Raw genomic sequence first — 16762 nt, 5'->3', positions numbered from 1 at the left:
ACACAACACAAAGAGAGTGGAAATCTCTAGAAATCATGAGGATGTAATGTTCAATTCATACAAGCACACACAAAACTGTTAGATGAAGCCCTAAAAACAAACAAACAAAAAAGAAAAGCCGCTGTTTGTTATTTCCTACCTAAAACAACAATCTGAATGTTCTCTGATCTGATGTGACACCCCAAATATGAGCACTTTCTGACCTGTCAGCATAGGTAAAGGTTTGGTTCGGCTTACACATAAAAACTGCCTGGTTAAAGTTAGGAAATCTTTGTTGTCATGGTTACAAAAATATGCAGCATGGCATCATACTGTTGCAAAACCTTGTAGGGAGGTGGTCTGAAAGTATGTGACTTTGACATGAGCCAACACACATCTGGTTTCTGACCAACAGCCAACATGGTTTTCTTCTACCCATGTCAGAAAATGATGTTTCCCCAAACCTAAAACAAGCACTACGATGTCATGCTTTGTCCACATTTGCTCATGACAAATAGACTAATAATTCACTCTATAGGACGCTAGTGGTCCCTGTCACATAAATATAAACTTGCTCATTTGGGTTTTTTGAACAAAACATGGATTCTGCCATTTTTCTTCAGCACAACTTACACGTCTGTTTTAGCTCTGCTCAATCACATTAATGTTTGTGTTAGCATTTTAGCATGTTATGTTAGCTGCAGTTTCAGAACAGGTGAATCTGACAAGCATGCATTCGTTCACGTTAGAGGTATCCTGTCAATAACAGAAGTCACCAAAGTTGTGCAAACACCCTACGGTCCATCCAATAGTTGAGATATTTCATTTTGGACCAAAATGTTGAAGCCGTGATCCCTGAATCTGCTGGCGGGGTTAAGAAGGAAATATACGGGAAGTATGACAAAGGAGTAGCTGGAGTAAAGCTGTAGCACACTAGTTAGTACATAGGCATGTGTGTGTGTATGTGTGGTTGTCCTTTAGATTTGGCCACAAGACTGACACCAAAATGTATATTAGGTTCTACAGCTTGACTGAAATAGGAAAGATATTGGGTCTCGGTTTTGGGATGATTGTCTTTTGGGCTACCAGCGGATGTAAGCAGACTGGAGAAAATTACTGGGTTGTCACATGCAGACTTCCATCATGGCTGAACATATGCATTCCTATTCATATTGAGAATGTAATGAAAGAAGAAGCCTGCGTATTACATCTCATTCTGGCCGAGCAGTGTGTCTGAATCTGCACCTCAGCAGAAAATAATAACTTTGCCGCAGCCTTAAATTATTATAATGACCCATAGTACTGTGTACACACACACACACACGCACACACACACACCGCACAAATATTGCCTTTTTCACATTTTCAAACTTCATGAAATATTTATTTCAGAAAAAACAGTCTTGGTTTCCGCTTCACTCCAGAACTGCCAGTTTCTATTTGAAGCGTGTGCTGTGAAATGTTGAAGATGGTGATACTGACCCTGCAATGAAAATAAAAAAAAGAGCTAAAGAAAACATTAATTCTTGCTGTGGTTTCTGTGCTCTCATGTCCTTAGACTTTGCAGTGTTAACGTAGCATTAAGCACTTTGTCATGGTTTCTTGTTCCATGCGGTTTTGACTTGTCAGGTTAATCAAATCATCACCTGTGCTGTGGAGGAGTGTTCACCTGACCAGGCCTGAATATGGACAAAAGTAAATTTGACAACTCCTATGGTACTACTGACAAATATTTGTATTTTTCTTAGCTTTTGGTCAAAGACAGACACTCGAGCACAGCAGCAAATAACCAATGCATGTTGCAATAACATCTTTTTTTCATGTACTTGAGGATTCTGGTTTGTGTTTTCCAAACGATCTCACAGTTTGTGCCTTTGTTTGCATGAAAAGTCATGAAGAATCTTGTCATTTGTGGCTTTGTGTGTGAGTATGTGTGTGACTGTGCCGTCCTGGTATGCTGACCTGTCCCCCTTCTTGGCAAATCGAATCAGAGCTGAAAACAGCAGATTGTATTTCCTGGGAGGTTTGCATTCCTAAAGCAGACAGTTGAAATTATCCTCCGCTGGTGAGATAATCTGAGCTCTGGAGCAGATTTGTTTACGTAGTGCAGCTTGTGTGTGTCATACAGTGTCATCAGCTGCTAATTTAGCATGCACATGCTACCTGTACAAGAGAATGATGCATGAGATTTGTGTCCATTCATGCCGTGTTTTCTATCTCCAAGCCGTCTGGGCATTGTGCCATAGCAAACACCCCTCTCCTATTGACTTAACCACAAGTTGAGAATCTCTCACACACACAAATACGCAGATACAGTCAGAGGAACGCACTGAAAGAGATCTTGTTCTCTTCCAACATGACAGGAAATGAGAACTCTCAAACCCCCCCCCACAAAAAAAAAAAAAAAAAAATTTAACTTGGAATCTTTAAAAGCAAATAAACATCTCCTCACATGCCTTCTAACATTCTGAATACCAAAGTCAAACTAAATAAAACTCCAATGTCATCTTTTTCAGTGGGTCCGCATTTTGTAGTGTCTGCCACACATCCTCCATCTTTCCTGCGTCCATGCTGTAATATTTGGTGTCTGTCGGTGCATGTGTGTGGCCGGTTAACAGATGACCTCATCCTCCAAGAGTGTTGACCTCTCTCCGTTACCTGCGACCAAATCGAAGTCGAGGACTTTTCATTGTAGAATCGGAGTATCTTCTCATATCTGATATCAACGCTGGTTTGTTAAATGTTGCACAGCGGCTGGGATGCGGATCAAGTTTACACAAAGCAACTTCATTATCCTTATTTACACGGCACGACAGGAAGAAACCTCAAAGGAAAAATGAAAGGAAAGACATTTGGAGGAAAATTACGCGTTCGTGCTAAGAGCCACGTTCGCAGCCGCAAAGAAGACAGTTGATGAGAAGGATGAATAAATGGCAAGAAAGACAGAGTTTATTATAGGATATTTGGAATATAAGATGTGTGACACAATAACAGGGACGATTCGGCTGCAGCCAAGGCAGACAGATAAACCACCACGTCTCCATGTTCCCTATTATGTACTGCAATGGCCAAAACACAATCAGAAATAATGAAAAACTTCCTCTGTAATAATCCACTTCATAAGTATTCTCCAGAAACCGCTGCAAAACGAAAAAAGGGCACTCACACACATGAAAGGGACCATTCCAACTGAACTGTGTACTAATCCAGCTGTATAGAAATATGCATTCACTCCGAGATAAGCTAAAAATAATATAATGCAATTGAAAGGGACAGCAGCAGAGCAACATGCTGGAGGCAAAACAGATCTTCCTCTAATAAATTTCAGATCAAGGGAGAGGCATCAGCAGGATTTAGTTCCTCCGAGCTATCAAAGGCAGGGGTTGCAAAGGAAGAAAAAAGGGGAGTGGGGGGGAAGAGAGAGATAAAAACAGAAATATATAAAGACAGAGAGGATGTGATTTGGGCACACGAAATCCCTGGTGAGCGACAATATCGTTAATTTAGCGTCGAAGAAGATAATAACACGCAACAAATGAAATTCCCCTGCCAGTTTGAGGGAGTTTGTTGCTCCAGAAGGGACCAACATTATGCACATTTAGTGGGAAAAAAGAGTAGATTAAGGGTAAAAATGACACCGATTTTATAGCTTCTCTCATGGACTGACCTCAGTTTTAAGCACTGAAATATTACTGTAGCGTCTGCTGCTCGCTGCACCTTGAAGGCATGATTTATAAGCCTGACATTCTCTCTTTAATAATGACAAATGATAAGCAACGGTGATGACTCCATATTTTGATAACAACAGACACAAACACTTCATCTTGTTCCCACTTTAAAATGCCATCCTCTGTATTCTTGCAGTCCCATTAGAATGATGCTTCACAGGCACCGTCTTACTGAATAATAATATTATCACTGTATGCTGTGGTGACAACTGTGGTCCCTCACGATACCCACTGCCAGGGGGAAGGGGATGAGAGAAATGAGACGAGCCAACAGATTCCTGCCTGGATAGTTCATATGCTCAGTGCTGCACTGCCATATAAAGACACATTCGGCTTTGTTTAAATAGACACATAAAGAGAATAGCTGTCCCTCCAAGCTGAAACACGCAGTCCCAACGTCAACACACAAGTCTTGGCTCGTCGTTATTCAGTGTTTATCCAGCTTTAATCTGGAGCTTTGTGAAATCATCAAGCTAGATTTGTAAACAAGCTTAGAGTACAGAGAAACCCTCACATCCACAGGGTTTGTGTTCCCACTTTAGGATCCAATTAAATGATGACCTCGCTATAGCCTTCTCTCCTGCGACTTTATGAAATGGCCTGACAGGTCTCTCAAGCTCCTGCAGGTTTCAGGTGGACACATGTGGAAAGGCTTTTATAGCAGAGAAAACATCCCCGGCTGCTGGTGCACTGAGACACACATGTCTTCCCACTGAGCTAGTGGAACTCACAGCACGCTTACATACGTACATGTCTGCTTTATTGCCATGGCTTCACTCAGCTTAGCTACTGTGTCCCAAAAATAAAACCTTTTCCTGAGGCATGAGGGGATTGTTTTCTCTTCCTTTTAAAAACAGTCCCCACTGTAGTGGAAAGATATTTATGAATAATCGATGAGTTAACTTTTCAGAAAAAATATTCACTCTGCTGTTGCTCTCCGACTTCACATGTACGGTATTTCCGTCTTTATGTCCACTGAGTTATGCTCTTTCAGCACTGTTTGATTTGAGCTGTAATAACTAAACTAAATGCTTTATGTCTGCGCTGTCTTTGCAAAAAGTTACATTAATGGACATAAAGCTGTGATGTGATTTCATGCTTTGGTTGTGAAAATCTTAAGCTTTCATGTGCTAATTGAGGCTTCAGCTACATTTGCTTTTTGTCTTCTACTTGTGGGCTAAATTTGTTTAAATCTAATTCTTTCCTACAAAACATTATCATTATCTGTGGAAGAGGTTTCAAGAAATAAAAGAAACAAGAATGTATGAAGGTGCGAAACGATTTGTGAATACAACTTGCTGCAATAAAAATTGTTTTCCTCATAACTTTAAATTAAAATGAATAATTTCTATAGAACAAAAACTAAGTTTCCATGACTGCTATGACACAGATTGTGCTCAGGATTGATTGATATAGATTTAGAGCATGATGAGAGGAAGTGAGTAAATTGTGCGTGTGCGTGCACACACACACACACACACACACACACACACACACACACACACACACACACAGAAATAGACATGCACTACTCACAGTGAAGTGAAAACATGACAGGAAAAAAAAAGGGCTTCGCTCCAGTAATGTAGGGTCCTGCCAGGAGGCAGATGACGCTGCATTAGTCTTCACTGCCAGGAAGGAGAGATGGAGGAGAGAGAGAGAGAAAGAGAGAAGACTCTGTTCTTCTTACATAATAGGTGACTTTAACAGTATTGAGACTCCTATGCCCAGTCCATCCTGAATGAATATTGAGGTGAGAAGAGGACACAAAACCTGAAATAAAAGAGTTCTCACTCAGGCACTGACAGTTGTGGTCTGGTACGGTGCTCTGAAAATACTGGCAGCACACACACACACCACACAGCACACAACAACACACTCAAAAGGGTGACTTGTTAAACATGCAGAATGAGCTTTCAGGAACCCGCAGAGTAAAAACTCGTCAGTGATACTGACAGCAATGAGTGTACAAGCTGTTGGATTGAGCGTCATGATAGGGTGCTCTGTAATGTAGTGGAGTGTAATGATACCACCACCAGCAGCTGTCCTACTGTCAGGGGAACGAAAAAGAAAAAGACAGAAGAAAAAAAAATCCCCTCTCAGAGTTCTGATGTGCAGTTTGGCTGTAGATCTGTTTATCGCAGCCAAGTTTCAGGACAAATTAAAATGCACTTATTTCATCTAACACCCAGCGAAGAGGCCTGCCAGTTATCTGGCTGCTGTTTGTTTACAGGGTGGAAGGATCCAGCCCTTACCGAATGAGAGCAGGTCCCTGCAGATCTGCTGGTGACAATCTGAGGCATGAAACAGGAAACACCAGGTGTGCAGCTAGTAAACCACAAGACATTTTTCAAATGGTGGTCTTTAAGTTTCATAAAATGAGCCTCATAATTTCAAGTAATCAGGCTTCATACCAACAGACTAATGCACGTCTCCTGCATTAAATCCGACAGTAACAGGGCTCTCACTGTCAACATATGAAAATGACTGTAATCATAAATGAAAGCAAGGATTCAGGCCATATGCCAAATGTGCCTTGTTGCAGCCCATGGTGAGAGCAGAATTTCAGCCTGTTGGAAAGCTTATTTCATGCTGTGGCTGAAGCTCAGCACAGGCTGGTGGAGTCTACAGTAGAAGGTAAGACGAAGCCAGTCGGTTTCTCGCCTTCAGATGGCAGAGCAGATGGCAGAGCCCCGAGGGCCGATGCTACAGCCTGTCATCCAACTCTCCATCAGCAGCATTCACTTCCTCACTTTCTCATCATTTACTGGTAGCAGGTATGACTTAACACTGCTTACATCCAATATGAGATGTTTTCTGTGCACACAAAAACACATGCAAAACAACTCGAGGTCTGTTCGCACCAGACATGAGAGGTAAATTCTGGGCGGTTTAAGTAAATCCCTTGGACTGTTCCAGATGCACTGAGAGAATCTTGCGTTACTGGAAAGAGCAGCACCTCAGAGCCAGGGTCCTCCAAGCAGGGCAGGTCAGCCAGAGGCCAAAGATCAACTCTGCTTACTGCCCCCTCTAGTGGTCATCCACAGAAAACAAGGCAGAGTGATAAAAATTGGCAAAACCTGGAGAACAACAAACAGGATAGAGTCAGTGCAAGTTTATCAGTTTTCCTTAGAACAACGCTATTATTGAGAGCTTTGGTTTGGGTGTTTGTTAAAACTATATTTCAGATAAAGATGAATTTAATCAGTGATTGATTATCTGATACCCAATATCTGTAAATTTTTTTCCATGCATCAGCGTTTGGGAAATGAGCAACATAAAAAGAGCAAAACTTGAGACTAATAACGGAAAGAACAGAAGGGCTCATATTATTCTATTATCTGGGCAAAAATGCAGAAGGAACCTAATATATCCAGCAAGATAGTTTTTGCCTGTTTTTAATCAACCACCATCATCTGTTTCAGCGCCACAAATAATGTTTAAATGATTTGATCAAAACATACATTTTGATGATTAAAGGGAAACGGTGCCTCAGTTCTGAGGAGAAACACCAGAGCATGAGAGCCAAGGATACTGAATACTTTGTTTGATGATTCAGCACACTTGTGTTATCACACTTACTGTGAAGGGAACCTGGGAGGGCAAATTTGGAGTTTTGTTCTGTTCTACACCTGCATGGAGAGCCACCATTGAGCGAGCTCTTATCAAACCAGTCAGAAAAACGGATGAAAAAAACAAAACAAAACAAACAAACAAAAAAAAAAAACAACAGAAAATGACTCATCCATATCTCATCTAAGAAGTCTGGATATAACCAGAAATGACAAGCAGCATGACAACAGCAGTTCCTGACAGCTTGAAGGCTTTTAAAAATGAAATAATGAACACTAGCTGCACTCTCTGTTGGGAGGTGAATGTCAAGCCTCATTACACACACACACACACACACACACACACACACACACACACACACACACACACACAGGGGTTGTATTATCGCAGGTACTTGGAAGCAGCCACACATAGCAGACCCGTGCCCACTTCTTCCCAGAACTGCTGGCTACTTTATTTGAGCTTAATCAGAGGAGCTGAAGCGTGTGAGTGTGCAAGAGAGACAGCAGAGACAGACAGGGGGACAGAAAATCAACATTTATGGTAACTCCAGTCATTTTTAGAAAATTATTAATCTCCATAGACACATTAAGAATTTACTCAGAAAGCTTCCCCTAATCGTGTGAACTTCAAAGCTCACAAGAGTAAAAAAACACACGATGTGGGGAAACAGACAGAAAGAGGAAAAAAGTCATCAGATAATAACTTCAACATGCAGTGCAATTGAGTTTCCCTCCCTTCATCTGTGTCCTCTTCCATCTCTCTCTCTCTCTTCCATTCTTTCTCCCCCCAGAGTGTGATTTAGAGAGATATTCCTCTTCCCTTGTTTCTCTACATGTGCTGCCACTCCTTCTCTATCTCCCCAGTCATCTCGCTGCCTTTGCCAGTCTTCTGTTGCTTTGATGTGCTTTGTGTCTTCCACACTCAGACCGCCTTCCTGCCCTCAGTGCTGAGCGCTCGCCCGGGCCTGAGATGGAAGGGCCAAATGCAGAAACGCTGCTAATTACCACAAAGCGTGTGTATGTCTATGATCATCGATTCTGCAGCCTCGTTATGTCTAATTACACCGCATCAGGTCTTCTCCTGTCACTCCCCACGCCTTCTCATTCCTGAATCATCCTAGAAATGTATGTTGATGCTTGTAGTATGCCATGTTTTATTTTCTGGGTTAGTTCTAGTATGATGATACATAAATGTGGGTATCTAGTGCCACGTTCTACCCACCAAACCCCACAGGGCGGCCCCAAGACCAGATCACAGAATTTCTTGGCTCAGATGCCTGCAATGAACTGCTCACTTTTCAAACTGTAAGTGCGAGCCCAGATTATTTTTAGAGCCCACCTGGGTATTAAACTCAGGAAATTACACCTTCTCATATTCTCTAACTCAAAGGAACATGAGCTCTAACTGTCCTCCAAAATGTCCAATCACCGTCTAACAGTGATGGAGACAAACTCGTCAGCCGTCATCAGAAATCCATTCGACATTTTCAGGTGGTGAAGGAAGGGAAAAAAGAGGTGAGACCACAGCGGGAGAGAGCGGAGGGTGAGAGCTCTAGTGAGGACGAGACAGATTTGTGCAATAATGTTTTGGCATCAGCGTCCACATGTCAGAAAAGCTGGTTTGCATTTTATGGACAAGAGTGACAGAAAATGCACAGAAAATGTGGTATGGCTCTACTGCAGCCAAAGGTGAGTTCATTTCATCTGGAAGCACAGCCCCATACAGAAACCTTAATAAATTTGTCTGGGATCTTGCAGAATATGAAAAGAAGTATTGAATGTGGTTCTGTAGCCGCGCAGGGGTTCACGTTGTGCCAAAATTCCACTTTAAAATGCCTGCAGTGAAAGAATGAGTTTTTATGGGGGTGGATGCTCCGTTTCCAGCAGCGATGACTGGTCTAATCGATGAAGTTTTCCAGACAGTTTTCAGAATCAAATCGTCTTGAGTTCACTCAACAGCAAAACAAGAAAGAAAAAGAATTGAATCCATATTCAAATTCATTTCTGGGTTATCTCCAGGTAGAGGAATTTTAGTATAAATTTATTAAGGGGTATTTGTGGTTCTGAAAATAACAAATCTTGTAAGACAGGTTACAGTATGTTCAGAGCTCCACAGCACCGTAGCTAATATACAAAACAGCATATCCAGTGGAAACAATTATTGTTATTAAATTACCTTACAGGATGACAGCAGTCTGGTTCAGAAGGGAGGAGTCTGTTGTTTTGGAAATTCTGTCAAATGGCACAAAGTGTAACCAGACTGCAGTAATCAGTACAGTGACCCAAGAAACAAACATGGAGACAGAGACAATCAAAGAAGGATGGGGTCAGGGATGAAGGTGAAGAGAAAAATCAAAGGAGACAGAACGAGCATCTGTCAGCGACTCACTGTGGACCTAAATAAATGGAGGGAGGAAAACGGCTGTCTTGTGACTCAGAGCCTGTCCTCATATCTGCTGTCACGAGAAGGACACTTGTACTGTCACCAAAAACAAAGAAAGAGAGAATGTGCGAGAAGTCCCAAAGAACACAGAGTATCATAGCTCATCCTTCTCGTAGATGAAACTGAAACCGTTCCCCATCTGGATGGACTTAGATTAATTACAGTAAATACTGGCTTTAGCCTGCTAATCTAAAATGACAGGGCAGAAAGAGGGAGAACTTTTGTCAGTGAAATGCCAGCAGTGCCACGATAGAAGCTATATTGTAATTCCATCCAAAAACAGCTCATATTGTATGTTCTTTGGCACTTTGGAGGGTCTGTTTCTACTGTACTGTTTCTACTGCTGGAAAACCACAGCGGCTCAGGTTGTTTTCTCACCTCGCTGAGACAGGTCTGTTTACAACCAGGACGTCTGGCTCACACACATTTAAGCCTGCAGTCCTTTCTCTATATGTACACCCTGCGTATGGACACAGTGTGATGGCTATAGAGGCTCGGCGAGAGGACACCACACAGCGTGAGTCATTAGGGTCATGCCGCACTTCTTTGCCAAGCGAAATAGTTTTCATTATTTTCTAGGTGGTTTTTCTTTGTGTTCCATACTTATTCAGGTCACCCACGATGTAGATCAAAATGAGCAGGGGAAAGGAAAATGTTAAGTGTGTCTGTTTGTATGAATATCTGTGTGCCCATATAAAAGGCCAGTCATACTCTGACAGAGGACACTATGAGTCATGGGACACAATAGAGTGTAAAATCATTACCAACAAACACAGAAAGATAAATAAATATTTAAATAGTTGAAATTTTTTGTGGGTTTTGGTAGCATTGCTTGTTTTTTTGTTTTTTTTCCCCACTTGAAGGCAATAGAAATAAGCAACACAACACTGACAGAAAGTATCATCACCTTTGATGTTGAAATGGCAAGCAAAGTCACTTATTTATACATTCAGCAGCTAATGAGCAGCATCATCATTCCCTTGGAGTCGTGTCAAATTTAAGTCCAATATGCACTCTCTTTAGCTCTGTTTTTAGTCTCCACCAACTCCTGAGGTAAACATCAGGCTCTTTAGCTGCTAAAAGCTCCACTGTGTTCACCAGCTACCTGTTAACTGTTTCTCTCTGTTTTGTGCTGAGCAGGTGGTGTACAATGAGCTTTAAGAGCTTTTTTTCAGTGAACCAGCTGTGTGCTGCATCTGAAAACAGTGCTATGAGAGCGGTGAGCATGAATCAAAACATTACGTTGTAAAATGAACAGCTAAACAACCTTCTTAAAGACACACGATGCCGCAGCTACAGGGTCATAATTCCCTGTAGGTTCATATGTGAACAACCCCTTTCACAGTGTCACATTATTTTCACATTGTGATATGATTCATTAGTCTTAATGTAAACTTAAAGCAGCTATAATCAATATTTGGTTGATTACATTTGGTTATGGTTAGGGAGATGTTTTGATTGATTTTATACTCAGTTTAAATAGTTAGGGTATTGAGGCACTGACATCCTGTTCTAACTTTATTTCTTTTCTTAATGTTCTCTATGTGGTGAGAAATTTTGTGAAATTCAAGGGGACCAGAATGCCAAAAAATATATTCAATTTTGAATCATCAATCATGTAATAAGAGGCTATCTGGATGGAGATATAATAAATAGCTGTTTTTTTCTGTTCCTATTTTGCTTCCCTGATTCCGTTTCTTTTAAGTAACTATGTGACAGTATGTCTAAATGAGAGTCTGAGTGCCAGGTCGTTGAGTGGAAAAGTTTAAGAATGTCTGTTGTATTTTATCGCTTTTTCATGCTCGACACAACAGCTTTTGGGCATGTAAAACAGACCACGCTCCCCATGCTGCTGAATTCACCCAAGTATCATCTGAACAGTCCAATAATGTTTCAAGTTCTCCTTGTTACACATTTTTGCACCTGTGAAATTGGTTGGGTTGGTGTAGATTACCTTGAATGGGACTTCAGTGAGCAGAGCAGCAGGCACTGCCCTGGAGCCAGCCCAGCACATGCCTGTCTAATGGCCATGATATGTGAGTGGGACAGAGCACGGTCTGCACACTGCACCTCATTGATGAAGACGGGAAGATTTTCCTCTGACCAGGCATGGAACAGCCAGGTGGTCTGCCCTTGACATTTTTCATCTGTGCAAATTGGTATGTGTGGGGTAACATGCATTAGCGAGACACACACAGAGACAAAGTGAGCAAGTGAGAAAGAGAGAGAGGAGAGAATTATGCTTTTCCTATTCCAAAGATCGTGTTGTCCAAAACTAGCATAGGTGTATGGTAACCACACTGGAAGAGGACAGATGAAGCGGTTTGGAACAGTGGTCCCGCTGCCAATGTGAGACTGCTGTTCTTCCATTTAATACAGCACAGTAGCGTGTCTGCCCACTGGATTAGTGAAAAGAACCATTGTACCTAACAATTAACTAGTTTGTTCTTACCTCCATTTATCTGGGCACGGTTCGTTCTGGTCTTATGCAATATGTCACATTCTTTCAGTTATGCACAATTCACCTCCCAGTCGTCGACTGCTGTTGACCAGCAACAGCTCCAATTATGAGCTTTGCTCGAGGACAGCTAAAATTTACAGCAGTTTATATGGGCAAACATTAGTGATGGTTTAATCCCAGTCTAAACTCCCAACAGGGTCTAAACAACACGCATATTATTTTTACTATTCTTAAAATTTCTGTAACAAAATGAAAACTTTTCATAACAAATGTATTAACTTTTCATACATATATACAAATCAATCAAAATGTCTACAAATAAATTAAAAGAAATACTAAATAGGTTATTTTTCTTATTATTTTATAGTGTGACTGTCTAATGAATCTGTCCTTAACTGCTAATACAAGAGTTATAAATGCTTCATATGTGAAGCACTTCTAATTTTTGATGACATCGAGCTCTCTTTGCTTTTGAGTTGGAATGTGCTTATAATGTAATGAATGTAATGTAATGCAGTTTCATATACTCTTAAAATAAACCAAAGATTCCATGCTGTTTTGTCTGCCTGATAGCTGAAATGAGCGGGAGACTTGGTTGTATTTTCCATCTAATTGTCCTTCATTTCATTTCCATCATGAACTAGAATGACCCTGAGTGCTGTCACTGAGTCCATAAAATTGATTACTGGAGAACATCCAGAATTTTTATTGCGATGGCACCATAAAATGAGCCCTTACTCTCTTGTTTTTAACTTTGTGTCAAAACTGTTCCTGTTGATAAATGTTGGATGGTTGGGAAAAATAACCTTGTGTCGACTGCTCTGCAGAGGACTTGTAATTTAAATAATAAACGACACATAAAACAGTGCAGGAGGAAAGTAGAAATATGCAGTTATACAACATCACTGGTCTGGATAATGTATCAGACAATTCCACAGGCATCCAAGTACTCATTTAAGTGATGCTTACGTTTGCCACATTTGTTGCACCAAATGAAACTAATTTCAGCCATCAGCTTTGTTATATCAGATGCATTTAGATGGTGTCTTTCCATAGCTGTAGCTCATTTAATAAAGAGACCCTAATGTACTTTCTTACTGTGACACGGCAGGCTCTGTAGATGCACAGACTAAACTCTAAATCCCTGCAAATTAATATCACGATATCAACTGTGAAAGAGTGCTTTCAGTAGGCCAGTAAGGTGGAAGTAAAAGTTTCAAAATAATTGCTGCTGAAGGCTGACATAAATGCCAAGACTCCTCCCCTCCCCGCCCCGCCACATCAGTCAAAAATGTTATCATGCGATCTTTCCCTGAGATAGGGGAAAATCCTTCCCTGATTGCCGGAGCTCCTATCTCTCTATTTCTCAACAGAGGTGAGGTCTGATCCTTAACTGATGACCCCGGCCATTACGGAGACGAACGGAGGGTGCGCGGGGGCACACACATCACACACACATAAACAAAAAGATGAAGAGATAGGAAAAATGGGTTCTCACTGTCCTTGCTGACACATTCGGGATTAAATGTTGAAAGATGAGCGGATGTATTGATAGACACACACGTACGCACACAAGTAGCAAAAAGCTCGAGTGACATGAAAAGTGTTTAACGATACGCTTTCCTGTCGCACAGCTCATAAATCACTGCGGATCCTGCAGTTACGGCCCAAACGCACGACTCGCCCACACTTGGGTTCAAATTTCGTACACATTTTGACACTTGGAACAACACCAAAGACTCATTCTGTGAGCTGTGCTACAACACTGGGCTATACAGTAGCTCACATAGATGTTATGAGTCAAACGGACGAGGTCAAACAGGAACCTGGTGGGTTTCAAAAGACATCCTTCATTTAAATAATTCAGCGTTTCAAAAAGCCCCACATTTATTTATTCTACATATCCAATTATGTGAATGCAGCTGGAACTGCTGGTGCTCGGCCGGACCCGTGGTTTGTTTGAGCACTTAACTTTAGGTTAACTCCCCACCGAAAAAACTAAATCACAGTACAGCGAGGTTTCACTGCCTGGCACTTTACTGAGCCTCTGTTGAATCTTCAAAAGTAATAAAAACTCTACTTTGAAGCGATCCCATCCCATTTTCTTAAAAATATACAGATCAAGTGGTAAAAGCGTCAGTGGGAAAAGGTTGCTCTTAACTTTGTCCAACCTGTAACGAAGTTAGTGAGATCAGTCAATAAGAGTTTCCGTTTTTTTTTTCCAATAAGTCGACTCAATGTGCCACAAACGTGCTTTGTCAAGAGATGCGAGTCGTCATTGTTCTCTTCAACTTTTTACCTTTGCTTCTGCCTGTTCCCCTCTCCCATCTCATTTCTTGTCACACTAGCTGACTGTGCAGTTAATTTTCGTACATCCGTTCACACACACGAAGGAAAATTTGATCCTATGAACAAATATCCGACATATGCTGCTTGAAATAAGCTGACTGACAAGACTGCAACTGAAGCTTACATACCCCTGTTGGAGGAAACACGTTTTTTCCATGTTAGAGATATTGAACTAGATATGCAAGCAAGCTCATACTTACACACACACACACTGATTGTGTGAATTCTAGCACTGTGGTAGGAAGTTTTACCTAAAATGCTGACTTGAGCCATCATCTCTGGGCACTTTATAATAACAGAGTGTAGGTAGGCCTGCTGCTGCTGCTTGTATTTATATGTATATGCATGTTAAAAGATTCAGAGAAGGTCTGCCATCGCTCAGTGTTCCTCATTACTGGATGCTGACTAGATGTCGGCCACACACACACACACACACACACATACACACACATTTAAAAAAAAAAAAAAAAGCCCTCCACCCCAGTTTGGGTATCCCTTTCTCCTCTCTGTCTCTTTACATTGGGATCCATGACGGTGATCTGGTCAAAGCGCCTCCACAAAGACTTTGTTTGGGGGAAGCTGAAGCCAGTTGTAACGGTTTAAATTGACAGTGAAGGGAGGTGTGTGTGTGTGGGTGTGTCATGGAGTGAATGTGTATTCCTGTAGTTGTGGGGGCAAAACTCTGTTTGCACAGTCATATTGTGAGGACCCGCCTTACTTATGGTGACAAAACTCAAGTCCCCACAAGGTAAATTATTAAATATTAAATATTAGGGTGAAGACTTGCTTTAAGGTTAGTTTGAGGTAAGGGTTAGGATTAGACAAGTAATGTTTATTGTTATGGTTAGGTGGTGGTTAAGCCTCCAGAAAATGAATGTAAGCCTCAATAATGTCCCCACGAGTGATGGAAACAAGACTGTGTGTGTGTGTGTGTGTGTGTGTGTGTGTGGCGGGCAGGACTGTCACATTGTCTGTGTGACTGAATGTACCTTCTGACCCCAGTGTGTTAGCCCTGACGTCTACAAGACAAACATCCGACGCCGGAATGAGAACAACACACACCAGCGGGAGAGAAGATGGAAGACAAGCCGGGAGAAAAGTGCAAAAATACTTGAGCTGATGAATCTATGTTGAAGAGGAGCAAACAGTGGTCCGCACAGGTCTTCGCCGCTGCCTGCCGGCGTGACAGGCATGTTCAGGTGTAGCACTGTGTGACTGTGTGGTGCTAAAGTCTTCCTGTGTAATTTCATCACATTTCAACAACTATGTGCAACAGCCCCCCCCCCCCTTCCCTGACGAAGTCGCTCCTGGCCTAAGGCTCAGTGAACAATCTGAACTGAGGCAGAAGTCAGTCATAACATACAAGCCTTTTCTGGTGTCACTCAAGCTGCCAGGTTTTTTTTTTTTTTTTTTTTTTGTGCAAGTCTGTGACATTCTTGGAGGGCTAAGCCTCTCTGCTGATTTCTGTTGTTTGCATGTGCGTCTGTGGACTGACTGACCCTGCTAATGTTGTTTGCAAACAAGCAGGATAAGGAAGCTGATTACCCAACAGGCCTTAATTGCTCATGCTAAAATTCAGATCATAGATTTATCATTCATAGATAGTTTTAGAGATCAAAATCAGTTTTCAATAAAAAGATGCTTTAAAGTGAAGTATCAAACAGCGGAAGCTACTTTAAGTGTTTTTCTAATGATCTTCTAATGGAGAACAATGATAAGTAAAACAGTAACTGATAAAAACTGAGTCTTACTGCACTGACTGACTCTGAAACTGTTGCTTCTGCAGCTTGAAAAATGACTTACTGAAGTTCAAATAATTTCTCTTGTGGCATTTTGCAGTGGCTGCCCCTCTGCTGCAGTTACAGTCTCAGTGTGTGTGTGTGTGTGTGTGTGTGTGTGTGTGTGTGAGAGAGAGAGAGAGAGAGAGAGATAGAGAGAGAGATAACAAGAAAAAGAAAGAAAAACTATTAGTGGGAGACACCAGTTTCGCACGTTTTGACAGTTCTGCAAACTAATCCCTATTGTTGCATCTTGGAGAGGAGGTGGGGGGTTACTCTTGAAGAAAACCTGTTGCTACATGGATAAAACCTCTGTCCAGCCTCCTGCACGACTGACGCATGTCCTCATACACTGTGGTTGCATAACTTTGCATAGATGAGCCTTCTGTTCTGAATGTGACTGTTTTCTGAAATCTTAAGGGATTTCTTTTCTCTATGATTTACAACAT

Source organism: Scatophagus argus, chromosome 10, assembly GCF_020382885.2.
Source record: "Scatophagus argus isolate fScaArg1 chromosome 10, fScaArg1.pri, whole genome shotgun sequence".
In the NCBI taxonomy this organism is placed as follows: Eukaryota; Metazoa; Chordata; class Actinopteri; family Scatophagidae; genus Scatophagus; species Scatophagus argus.
This window is presented reverse-complemented; position numbering follows the sequence as displayed.